The following is a 13,864-nucleotide window of genomic DNA, read 5'->3' as shown; positions in this document are numbered from 1 at the left end:
GAGATGCAGGGAAGTTCCATTCCATACGCTCGCTGCTGTCAACTAGGCAACACATCAACAAGGACCATTGCATAGCTTTCCCCAGCTCCCCCCCCCCCCAATTATTATTACATCAGTGCCAATTTTCTGTCTCTGGCCTGAAATTTAGCGTACTGCATTTATAAAAACAAAACCTAGATGCAATATTGAAGTGATGTGAGTCTGAGCGTTTCTTGGAAAGAAGGGCAGCCCAAATGATCCATTGCATCTCTCCAGCTCCTCTATAAAATAACATACCCTTCTGTTTCCACATACCTATAATCACTCCCAGCAAAGGGGGGGGAGGGGCAAGGAGAAATACAAATTTTTAATTCAACTGAATTCTCATAAAAAATGTTGAGTACAGACAATTTAGCAATTTTAGCTCTCAAGACGTCAAAGGGTAATGCACTAGATAGAAATCTCTCATTTTTTTTAACCTTCCCATTTTCCTCTAGGTAATATGACACGGGGGCATTATTTCTCTGCTCTCAGTTGTTCCAAGTTTGATTTCTTCAGGCAGATGCAAACATTCAGGGGTGTATCTAATTAATTGCCTGAGCGGTACAACTTATAATTATGCACTGGCACTTCTAAACCCTCCTTTTCCAGCACACCCTCCACCAAATTTGCTCTAGGGGAAGAGACTTTACATTGTGCAAGTGGAATCCATTCTTCTCTTGCAATCATTTAGTTGGATTCAATTCACAGAATGTAGGTGAACGCCCCCGGACGTTTGACGGTCTATTGACCCTGTGCCACCACTGTGATTGCTTTCTTCGCTGCCACCAACCCATTTCTCACGGGTAATCACGGAGTCCAGACAGTTGTTAACATTAACAAATAATCAAGTTTATTTATAGGGATGAACAAGCTTATGGTTTCAGTTAATTTTCCTTGGCAGTTTCTTAGTCTTAGTTCCTTAACTGTCCTATGTGTTCCTAACAACTTCAAACTGATTATTCCAACTATCTATCTGACTCCACCTAACAATTCCTCTCACTCCCTCACCACACAACTCGACCAACCCACAGACTTAACTTCCCTCTTCTTCAACTCCAAACTCTCAACTGACTTCCACACATCTCTGACTCTCACTCTCCCTTGCGTTCCCACTGGCCAATCATCTTCACACACATTTAACCCTTTCCTTATGACCCACCTAGGAGGCAAACGCCACAGTAGGGTTGCAATCCTATAACGACTTACACAAGAAAAAAGTCCTACTGAACTCACTGGGACTTAATTTTGAGGATACCCAGTTAGGATTGCTCTGTGTGACCTAGGATATCAAACTTTTGTTCGGCAATCGCTAGTTATTTGCTATAGGTTCTGGTATTATTAACTAGAGTTCATATTTCATTTTGGGTCAGGTTTAAGGTGCTGGGTTTGATCTTTAAAGCCCTTTGTGGCTTAGGGCCCTAGTATTTACGGGACTGCCTCTCCTGGTATGCCCTGCAGAGGACCTTAAGGCCCATGAATAATCATAGTTTAGAGGTCCCGGGCCCTAATGAAGTCAGATTATCCTCCACCAGGGCCAGGGCCTTCTCAGTGATGGCTCCGACCTGGTGGAATGCTCTGTCCCATGAGACCAGGACCCTGCAGGATTTAACTTCCTTCCGCAGGGCCTGTAAAACAGAGCTATTCCACCTGGCTTTCAATTGTACTTAGCCTGATCTTTTATTCCCCTTCCTTCCCCCCTCCCCTTTTTATGAAGATTACCCATTTTGGGGTCCCACAGCTAATTCTCCCCTGGTCTCTTCACTGGCCCAAATAGGACTAATTTAGCCAGCTATCCCTGGTGATCATCTAATGTTTATTGAATGGATTTCCCCCCTAAATTGATTTTTGAATTCTGAATTTATTGTTATTCATGTTTTATACTGTATTTTATGCTGTTTTTTGTTGCATCAATTAAGTGTTTTAAATTTGTTGTTAGCCGCCCTTAGCCCAGTTTTCTGAACCGGGAAGGGCAGGGTATAAATAAAAAAAATATTATTATTTATTATATTTTGATTGGGAAACAAACTAGAGCAGAGGTTTTCAATCTTTATGGGTCCACTGACCAACTACATTATTTCTGTGGCACCCCTGTGGGGCCCTGTAGCCCAGTTATGTCACCCCTTGCCTGCAGAGCTGGCAGCCTCTCACCCTCTTCCAAACACCCTCCATTGTGGCGTGTTCCCTCAGCCACCTCTCCTCTCTCCTTGGGAGTCCTCTGGGCAGTCATTGCCACCGCCCCGGTCTCTGAGCTGCCCACCCTGTCCCAAAGAAAGGCGCCTCCTCACAGGGGCCTAGGAAGCACCCCCTGGCCAGTCCCAGAGGTACCATTCACCTGTGGAGCTTGTAGCCAGGGTTGCTGCAACAAACAGCTTTGCAAGCCTTTGGGAGGCAGAGATGCAAGAAGTCATCAGAGGAGGGAGGGAAGGAAAGAGGGACAGAGGCCAGTGTTGTCCACAGCACCCCGACCATCCTTCAAGGCACCCCAATGTGCCACAGCACACTGGTTGAAAACCAATGAACTATAGTATTATCAATCTGTCCTAGCACTCAAGTACAATGGATGCTCGGGTTGCAAACATGATCCATGCGGGAAGCATGTTCACAACCCGCAGTGTTCGCAACCCGCAGCGCCGCATCTGCACATGGCAGGTCACGATTCACGCTTCTGCGCATGCACAAAGCGCACTTTAGTGCTTCTGCGCAAGCGCCGAAACCCGGAAGTAACCCATTCCGGTACTTCTGGGTTTTGCAAGGTGAGCAACCCGAAGTATCTGTAACCCAAGGTATGGCATATTCTGCGAGTTTTTCCTCCGTTGTTCAACATGATTTGGAAGAGCCACTGAAGAGATTGGGGTAAATAGCGCTCTTTCCTCGACAAAAAACCACCCAACATTCCAGATCCAAAGCAATGAATTTCTTCTCCTTTGGTTATTTTCCTACTTGCTGGAAGAGAAAGTGAGCAGTGAACATTCTGTTGGTGTTAACGCACTGTCATCAACCCCAGTCCCCATCCCAAATGCCCTCCTTCCTTGTTTCCACAAGGGTTAGGGTACAACAACAGCTTACAACCCCACCATGTTTGTCTCATCAGCTGTCAGAGACTGGGTAGAGGAGGACACTGGAGAGGGAGGTGATGTCAGGGACTGGGCAGAGGAGGAATGGTGGAGACCACCTCCCCATCCTGACTCTTCCAGGGAGGAGGAGGAGGAGGAGGAGGAAGACAGTATAGATTTACAACAGTGGTTTGCGGGAGGTCACGGCTCAGAGGCAGATGAGGGGGAAAAGCTGGGAAATCATGGGAGAGGAGGAGCAGGCAGAATCGGAGCAGCAGCTAGCTGACACAGTGTCACTAGAAAGCATTCCAGACCCTCCATCTCCAGAACCCGGCGAGCCTTAAAAGTAGGAGAGCAAAGAGCTCAAAGATAGATGGTATGTAGCAGCACCCATAGAGGAGATGATGATGAAGAAGAATGAGGAAGAGGGAGAGATGGTGGGTGGACAGTCACTCAGGACAATGTCATTATCCGAGAGGCTGGGTTCTATAGCCACTCTCTGTAAAGTTTGAAATGAAAAAAGGACCATAAGAAACTTTCCCTTGTCTTTATACTTTCCTGGGCAACCAGCTGGGAGCGGCTGACAGCATCCTGACATCAACACAGAGAACGTTTTTCAGTATGTGAAGACAAACTGAAACACCAAATGTCTCTCAAATGGCATTTCAGGATCGGGGCCACTCAGCAGTGAGTAAAAGAGGTTCAGGTATACCAGGCCACATAGCCAACAGCCAGATTGTCAGCTTCATTTTTGCTAGTCTTATAATCTGCATTCAACAGGAAAAAAGCAGGAAAGCAGCTTAAAAATTATAAGCACCTATACAACCTTCTTTGCAAAAAGTGGTTGACCACATATATCAAAGCTGATAAGCACAGCAATGCCTCACAGAGCACAAAAGGGCCACATAAAAACACTGTATGAAATGTGTGCCTAAATAATAATTTGAGGCAATAGATATTATATTGCATTTGCATTGTATATCATATATGAATGCCATGATATTTTCAGTGACCGTTGTTAGATATTCATCTGAACAGAACAAAATATTATGGTTCGCAATCCAAGCACTAAGAAAAATAACTTTCCACAAGCACCTCAGAAGTCTCTCCTTTCTTCCCTCTTCCATCCTTTTTCACCAGAATAGCTGCCATTTCCTTGAGTGAAGTGTTGGGGCCTCCTGGGATGTTATGTAAGTAAGAACCAACCAGAAGTTTGGAATTTCCAAAAATATTCAATTTTAAATATACTTTATATGCCTTTGCAGACACTTCCCTTGGCAGGGGAGCGCTGCATGCTGTAATTTCTCATTGGTGACAGACGTTAAGCCGCAGTCCAACTCAAAAAAATTGTAAATAAAGGGTTTTGCTCCTTAGCCATTTATTATTTTCATACATGGCTCGTAAGCTTCTTGCTGTGAGAACTGCTGGAGGGGGAAAATATTCCCCAAAGTATAAGATATGTTACCTCACGTGTGTCTGCCTTGGTACTTGGTACAGCACCATTCCAGATCTGAGGGGCAGGTAGCAATCATCCATAAAATAATCTCCCTCACCAGTGTCTGAGTTTGAGGGACTATTTGTGGTGTTGGGCCAGAGAGATAGAAGAGGGATTTTGTTAGTGTTCCTACACCATACTGCACTACAATCTCGCTAACCAAGCAGGCAGAAGCTTGTTAAGTATAACTGTTTAATTGTACATTGAAATGGAAAATAGCTCTGTATGTGTATTGCTAAAGGGAACCTGGAAAATTCCAATGAAGCTAAGCAAGGCTCTCTGAGTGCCTAACTGGTTGATTATTAACTGAAAATATATCTCTGCTGCTCTCTCACATGGTGCTTGAATCACATGAGAAAGGTATTCAGTTGCAAATCTCCATTTTGTGGCAGTGGGTTCTTTTTCCTCAAGCCGCTGAAGACAAATGGTGTGCTAATGATATCTCTTTCTTCAGAGAGAGCACAGCCTCGTGTTGTAATGGAGTCCATATAAAGGGAAATAACTTGAGTTCAGTTCTGTTTGAGGTCATTTCATATTTTTAAGATGCTGAGCATATGGACAAGCATATGATTTTATGCAATTATTTGGATGTGTCCAGGCCTTTTCCCCCCAGCCGGAACTCACTGAAATTCAGTTCCAGAACCACGTTGGTGCCATTGCCAATCTAAGAGAACAAGGGAGGTGTTCATGATGAGTTCCAGTACCAATGGTCTGATTCAGTGCAAGCCAGTTTGTCTACAGAGTATTTGCACACCTAAGACTTAGGAGAAGCAAACACACATCCCTAGGATTGCCTTCTTTCTTATGCCCAGTCCTAATCTCTGTTATCAGCTGATTAACTGACGATGACACATCTCTTACTTACCACAATCATTCCTTTGATGGAGGACCCAGAACTGCAAGGACCCAGTTCACGCATGAGCAGCAGTCACATACTTTCTCTGTACAATCTTTGCTGCATACACAATTGCACTGCTCCAGACACGCTTGTGAAATGGGATGTGCATGGTTAACGCCTGCCGTGGCCAACAGTCTGTTTTCGCAACACATTTTCCAGCTGCCATAATTGTGAAAATACACGCTGGCTCCTGTTAGCTCCACATTCATAGATCCCTTGCTTAACTATGTGAGCCTGTACACAGGAGAGATCACAAGGAGACAATAATAACCCATCAGCTCACATGAGTCCTCATTAAACTTTGAGGCTGGCACAGAATTGGATGTGGATCCCTGAACCCAAAGCTCTGTATACCAGCCTCTTGTAAACAAGAAGACTCTCTTGTCACTTGTTTAAGCAGAGATCTCAATTGTAAATATTCATGGGGCCAGCTTAAAGGTAAAGGACCCCTGACAGTTAAGTCCAGTCGTGAACGACTCTGGGGTTGCAGCGCTCATCTCGCTTTACTGGCCGAGGGAGCTGCCGTTTGTCCGCAGACAGTTTTTCCGGGTCATGTGGCCAGCATGACTAAGCCGCTTCTGGCGAAACCAGAGCAGCACACAGAAATGCCGTTTACCTTCCCGCCAGAGTGGTACCTATTTATCTACTTGCACTTTGACGTGCTTTCGAACTGCTAGGTTGGCAGGAGCTGGGACCAAACAACAGGAGCTCACCCCATCATGGGGATTCGAACTGCCAACCTTCCGATCGGCAAGCCCTAGGCTCAGTGGTTTAGACCACAGCACCAGCCGCGTCCCTAGGGCCAGCTTAAGCACCCTCATTTCAGAATTGCAAGTTGGTTCCTGATATTAAATGGGTGGGTGTTCCCCTCCCCCAAAAAGCAGCACTCCCCCCCCCCAGGTTTCTTCTTAAATATCCATGTGGAAGTTATAAAAGCACGAGGCTTTAATGTTTATTTTTCATTAGTAGTATCGCAATAAACCATTATTAATATGGTATGAAATGAGAAATCTACTGCGCAGCTAATAAAAGCCTTTAAAGCAGTAATCCCTCTGAATTCTCCCATGTATTGGACGAGCCTTTGCGGTACAGGAATCAATGAAATTCACACATAATGCAATGGAACAGTAGGGCAATTATTTCAACATTCCCTCCTCCTCCAAGTACCTTAGGCTTTTGTTGATTACTGAATAGTCTTGCTCTTTAAAGTTACAGCCAACGCTAAGGCTTTAAGTTGAACTGGATTGTGGACAAATTGTCATATAATGTATGTTGACAGTTTAATAACATGGGTTACTATCCTTCATTTTCTTTATGATGTAATACATCTTTATAGGAGTCTCCTGGGATTTCAAGGCACAGAGAACTCAATAAACCAAACTACTCCGAGGAAGGTTTTACCTCTTACATTGTATACTTTGGAAATTTTCCTGAGAAATAAAGAGGTGCTACAAATTTGAAAACATTTTCCTGACATGACTTTTTGTTTTTCTTGTCGTGCATTAAAATTTTTATGGTACATTTCATACTTCGGTTATACATTCTTTTGAAGTTCTTTCCCAAAGATCCATATATATATATATGTGTGTGTGTGTGTGTATATGTGTATGTGTGTGTGTGTGTGTGTGTGTGTGTATATATATATATATATATATATATATATATGTTTTCGTAGATTTTCACGGGTACAGGAATGCAGGTTTTGGTGTCCTCGGGTGTCTTTTACACGGGAAGACACCCGAGGACACCAAAACCTGCATATATATATATATATATATATGAATAACTAGCTTCATTTTTAGTTGTCTGTAGGCATTTCTCATTCTAGAAAATGTTGTCCCTCCTCCTCATTTCACATTTCAGTTCCACATTTTTCCCCCCTTAAACAGTTTTGTGATGCAGTGAGTGAGAGAAAGTTAGAAAATGAGATCTGTACTGTAGATTACACAAAGATGAACACATGTGTCTTCTTGTGCTTTCCATATATCCAATGCAGGTCTTTTTATGAAGGGTTCACTTGTTTGTGTATTAGATTTGAAGCCCACTTTTTGGCAAAGTTCTCCTGATGACTCTCAGCGAAAACAATGAACGACAGCCATCCTAGTCAAGAAAACAATCAGCGAATCAATAAAAGATCACCAATCAGGAGCCAATAGCCCGGAGGTGCTCTACGTGGTTCTCTTTAAAAGTTGTTGGACTTGGAATGTCGTTGAAGATTCATTGATCATTGGTCCTGTTGACTGGACCACCAACATCTGGACAATGATCTGGGGGGAGGGGGAAGTTTTTAAAGCTTTAATGAAGGAACCATTGTGGTAGATCTGGCATATTCTGGCTCCTGTGACAATATCACCCCAAGAATGCATAATTCCCATCATAAAACCTCATCAAGTCTACCAGTTCACGCAGAGAAACTTTCTGTGGTCCAGGTTGTGGAATTTCCATGAAGAAAGGGCCACTGTTCATGAGCAAAATTTACACATTTTTTTCCATTCCATATACAATCTTTCTGGTCCTGCAGACAGGTCCCTTGCGACTCTCCAGTTCTACTTAATTCCCCGCATGTTTTCTGTTACAGGTCGCACACATTCAGACTAATTAGTTGGAAGATTTTGGCAGGGGAAAGCACACAGATGTGTTTCAACCGCAAAATCAAAATCTGGAGAATAATTCAATTCTCATATTACCACCATTCTATTTGTACAGGTGTCTGGATTTAATCTAAAATAAGCAAGAGGTACTCTAAAACTATTGTAAATCAACACTGTTTTCAATACAGAACATGCACGCCCCTTTAAACAGCATATTTTCAAATAATATAATTTTGTGTGGTGCTTATCCTAATGGAACAGCTGGGCAGGTGTTACAGAAACAGAGCTTAATCTTACTTTGAAATTAAACATAGAGTCATATGGTGGGGTAGTGTCTTACTGTGTTAAAATTTAAATAACTCCAAGACAACTATATTTCACATAGTATCACATAGTGCAATGGCATGCTCATAACATCAACAATTCCTTTAATAACATAGATTTAAAAATTCAAATACCTTCTCCAGTAAAGGTAGTAATGTGCAGCTTTTGGATTTTAATGTGTAGAGTCAGGCAGGTTCTAGATTTGGGGTTGTCTCCTGTTCCTCACCTTCCCCACCAGCACTGGTCTTACTCTTATATAAATTCAATATTAATAATAATATTAATTTATTATTTATACCCCGCCCATCTGGCTGGGTTTCCCCAGTTACTCTGGGCGGCTCCCAACAGAACACTAAAAACAGAATAAAACATCAAACATTAAAATCTTCTCTATGCAGGGCTGCCTTCAGATGTCTTCTAAAAGTCAGATTGTTGTTTATTTCCTTGACATCTGATGGGGGGCATTCCACAGGGCAGGTGCCACTATCGAGAAGGCCCTCTGCTTAGTTCCCTGTAACCTCTCTTCTCGCAGTGAGGGAACCACCAGAAGGCCCTTGGCGCTGGACCTCAGTGTCCAGGCTGAACAATGGGGGTAGAGACGCTCCTTCAGGTAATTACACAAGATGAAGAAGAAGAAGAAGAGTTTGGATTTGATATCCCGCTTTATCACTACCCGAAGGAGTCTCAAAGCGGCTAACAATCTCCTTTCCCTTCCTCCCCCACAACAAACACTCTGTGAGGCAAGTGAGGCTGAGAGACTTCAAAGAAGTGTGACTGGCCCAAGGTCACCCAGCAGCTGCATGTGGAGGAGCGGGGAATCGAACCCGGTTCCCCAGATCACGAATCTACCGCTCTTAACCACTACACCACACTGGCAGTGACCTCAGGCAGCAGATACCAGGAGGCAGCACTGTGTGCCCCTACCACTTGGATGCATCTCCCAAGTCCACCAGTTGGAGATCAGAGCTATGCATGACACAAGAATACATGCTCTAGACTAGGCCACCACCCTCAAGCTGTACTAGAAGATGCTATGCCAGCACCAGTGTTGAAGTAAGAGTCAACAGCCAGTCCAGTCGGCTTCTGCACATGGGATAGAGTTGGACGCCATCTTGTCCTTTGCCTCTGGGAGCAAGATGTCTGGGCCAATCCTATTCTCCACTTGGCTTCCACTTTCCCATAGCTGGAGTAAGTGGGAGGAAGATGCCCAGGCCTGCAGATTGATACCAAATCAACGTTTGACAAAACGTATAGAATTATCTCAAAAGCAGACTGAAATGTGGGTTAAATATCAGGATGTTTTCAATCAGTTTCTTGTGCTCTGTCAGCAATCCGTTCTGCCCTCAAGCTTTGCAAGCTAACTAGTTTCACATCCCTTGCAACAAGGCTATCCACATATTCCTCCATGGGGGCCACATTAGAAACCTGCCAGGCCCTCAGGCTTATGTCTAATTGGCATATGCATTTACATATAGTTGCTTTATCTTGAAATAGAAATGCAAGGACATAATCATGACATTTACTACTGCTCGCACTGCTGATTGGAAATCATTATTTTTGAACCATCAAAAATCAGATTAAGTTGAGTGAATGATATGGTGACAATTCTTAAAACATTTAATGCTGAGAGGGGGAGAACTCTTCATTTGACTGCTCTTTATTTTATTTTATTTTATTTTATTTTATTTCAACAAGGGTGACAGGTTCAGTGTAAGTGGGGTCCACGTAGGGGGCAGAGAGAGAAATGGAGACACTTTCCAAGGGGCTGGGGGTCCAGAGAGATCAAACCTTAGACCGGAAGCTCATTATCATGCTCATTACTTTCCAAAAGAATGGATTATAACTATTTCCATTAAATAAATAAATATTTAATAATCTGCATTGAATCTGTTCATAATAATTGCATAGTTTCAACCATATGTGTTGATAAACTTTAGCTGACTTCAGGAAAAGGTAATCCTTATTCAACCTTTGTTTATTATTGAGTTGTTTTGTTCTTGTTAACACAGTTGAATCCTAGAATTGTAGCATTGGAAGGGACCCAAGAGTCATCTAGTCCAACCCCCTGCAATGCAGGAATCTCAACTAAAGCAACCATGACAGATGCCCATCCAAAGTCTGTCTAAAAACCTATAATAAAGGAAAGTGTACCACCTACCTAGAGGGTCCATTCCACTACCAAACAGCTCTTATCATCAGAAAGTTCTTCCTGATGCTGGGTTGGACTCTCCTGTCTTGTATCTTGAAGCCATTAGTTCACATCCTGCCCTGGTGGCTTCCCTCCACCCACCCCACAATCACATTATAGGATGCTCTGCCTCTCTTTTGAACTTAAGCACCAGCAGTCTGGTTCCATCCCAGTTCAGGTGAAGCCCAGCCCTTTGAACTGTAGGCCTTGGTCTCCAGGTTCCCCTTCTTTATCAGCTTGCCTGCTGAAATTTTGCTCTAGATCATCTCATAGATAGAGATAGAGATAGAGATAGAGATAGAGATAGAGATAGAGATAGAGATAGAGATAGAGATAGAGATAGAGATAGAGATGATAGAGATGATAGAGATAGAGATAGAGAGAGATAGAGAGAGAGAGAGAGAGAGAGAGAGAGAGAGAGAGAGAGAGAGAGATAGAGATATATAAATTTTTATTAGTTTCTTAACATATCATTTTCAACATTAATTAAACATACTTTTACATCTTATTCAATTTTTTTGACTTCCATCAATCCTGTCTGGAAATTTTCCAATCTAATCTCTTAGTATGCATTTCTTATTTTCCTTATTACATTTCAAACTCATAACCAATATCTCTATCTTTTTCTACTTTGTAACACTTCGTATATTTCTCCTTACAAAACTTCTTGTAATCCTACTAGTGTAATTTGTTGGTTACAGTTGCTCTTCAAATAATTCATATACTTCTTCCAATCTTCTGTAAATCTCTGGTTCCGCAGGTTTCAAATCCGTCCTGTCATTTTGTCCAATTCTGCATAGTCCATGAATTTTGTCTGCCATTCTTCTTTCGTCTGAATTTCTTCTTGCTTCCATTTCTGGGCTAACAATACTCTTGCTGCTGTTGTTGCATATAGAAACAATTTAACATCTTGTCTATTAATGTCCTCAGCTATAATACCAAGTAAAAATACTTACCTGGCAGGGGAGACACCTTGATCACCCCTTTCTGTTTCTCAAAACATCTCTTTCTCTACGTGATTTAGGTTGGGGCCGCTGTACAGGGAAAGAAGGGGACTGCCCCTCACCTGTTATTAATGCATAGCTAAAAGCAGTTGGGAATGGGATGCTGGTGACGCTGTGGTCTAAACCACTGAACCTAGGGCTTGCCGATCGGAAGGTCGATGGTTCGAATCCCGCGATGGGATGAGCTCCCATTGGACCTAACGGTCAGGGGTCCCTTTACCTTTTAAAAGCAGTTGGGAGGAGGGCGAGTTGAACCAGAACCACAGCACGGAGGCACCCCTGGGAGTTTTGTTCTAGATTATCAATGTGGCCTGCCTGTTGGAGAGATGGGTCCATTTTCACCCGTCTGTTATTTCCAAATGTAATGTACAAACTGAGTGTTGATGGATATGCATGGCAGCAATTCCTCCATGAAGGCAGCAGCTGGAAGAAGTGCCACCGCGGCGATAGAAATTGCTGCTGATCATATGCATGGCCCACACATAATGTTCCTGGAAAAGATCGGAATCCCATGCACCGAGAAATAATGTACAGATTGGCTACCACCATCAAAGCAACATCTCTCCATGCGTCTCCTCAATGCTATTTTTAAAAAGGTTCATTAGCATAACTCAGCTCGGCATGATATCCCCTTTTCAGTTGTGGACCCCAGAGAGAACTGATTGATTTTTGTCTTCATTTGCAGCTTCAATTGAAGGAAATATTTGTAAATAACAATTGAATGCAATCTATCAGACAGCCTTACGATTGCCCTTTCTATGGAGTTTGGCACTGACGTTGCAATCTTCCCCTAACCCCAGCTTTTTAAATAAACTTTCCCTTTTATACTTTCCCTTCTGCTGTGTTGTTGGGTATCCTTCCCTCTCCCATCCCCCCAAACAAACCATGAAGAGTGTGTAACTTCATGCAGGTCAAGACCGGAATCATTCTTGTTATTGAAGTTCTGTAGTTTGGCTAATCAGGTTGCGCTGAGTAACTGACAGAGCTCGTTAGCATCATGCAGCTCTCCTTATGCGCCACCCGCCATGCAGAATGCCAAGCGATGAAAAAGAAAGTTGCCTTGCCGGTCCCAGTATCTCATACAAAATAGATAAGGCAATTAATGCAAAAGTTAGATTTGGCATCCATTGATTATGGTTCTGTCTTTTTTGCTAATTGGGTCCAGTCTTATTCAGGAAGGCTGCAATATACTCTTACTTGGGAAGACAGCATACACTGTCCAATATTTTCAAGCAAATTTGGGTTAGTAGAAGTTGCTTGAGAACCCATCTCCTTCCCCAAAATTAGCACACACAGTGTGCATGTCTGAACTGGTCATGTTGTTCGGATGCGTGATTATCGTCTTCCAAAACAACTACTTTCTTCCGAACTTAAAAATGGAAAGCATAATACTGGCAGTCAACACAAGAGGTTTAAAGATTCTCTCAAGGCAAATCTAAAAAAAATGTAGTACAGTGGTACCTCAGTTTATGAACTTAATCCATTCTGGAAGTCCGTTCTGAAACAAAAACTGTTCTAAAACCAAGGCACGCTTTCCCTAATGAGGCCTCCCGCCACTGGTGCCCTTCCACCATTTGGATTCCATTCTTAGATCAATGTAAAGTTCGCAAACCGGGACACTACTTCCGGTTTTGCGGAGTTCGTGAACCAAATCATTCATAAACAAGACTGTTCTTAAACCAAGGTACCACTGTATAAACACCGACAACTGGGAAACACTGGCCTATGAGCACTCCAATTGCAGAACAACCTTTACCAAAGATATTATGGGCTTTGAAGATGCTCAAACTCAGAATGAAAGGGAGAAACGTGCTAAGAAGAAGGCACGCTTGGCAAACCCTCACCATGATCAACTCCCACCCGGAAAACTATGTCCCCACTGTGGAAGGACGTGTGGATACAGAATTGGCTTCCACAGTCCCTTAAGGACTCACAGTCACTTAAGGACTCACCGTGTTTATGGAAGACAATCTTACTTGGCTACGAGTGATCGCCAAAGAAGATGTATCGGAGTATGAGCGACGTCCCCAGAACCTTATACACTGATTCACTTGCATGCACACGGAAAACCATAATATGGAGGGGAGCTGATTCCTGCCAAAGTGAAGGTCACTGGCACTCCCAATCAGCTGATTGGCGGCGTTTGCAAAGCCCATTTTTGGCAGGGATTTCCCTTTGCAGCCTGGCTTGAGCTCATGAATAAGAAGAGCCTGCTGGATCTAGCCCATCTTTCCACAGTGCCCATGAGCAGGACCTGAGCACCTGCCTCTTTCCTTTAAAGTCAGATTGC

The 13,864-nt window shown here is 43.2% G+C and overlaps 1 long non-coding RNA gene across 1 annotated transcript in view; it reads right to left on the bottom strand.

Moving 5' to 3' along the window:
- Positions 1-5,908: 5,908 nt before the first annotated feature.
- The window catches only part of LOC310688356, a 387,571-nt gene continuing 379,615 nt past the window's right edge, over positions 5,909-13,864 (bottom strand). Inside the window, exon 3 of the long non-coding RNA XR_014516888.1 lies at positions 5,909-6,083. This is a non-coding gene — a long non-coding RNA (uncharacterized lncRNA). The remainder of the gene's footprint in view (positions 6,084-13,864) is intronic.

This window comes from Podarcis liolepis (assembly GCF_965112155.1).
Source record: "Podarcis liolepis genome assembly, chromosome: 11".
Taxonomy (NCBI): Eukaryota; Metazoa; Chordata; class Lepidosauria; order Squamata; family Lacertidae; genus Podarcis; species Podarcis liolepis.
The sequence above is the reverse complement of the archived record's forward strand: the minus strand, read 5'-3'. Positions and strand labels throughout refer to the sequence as shown.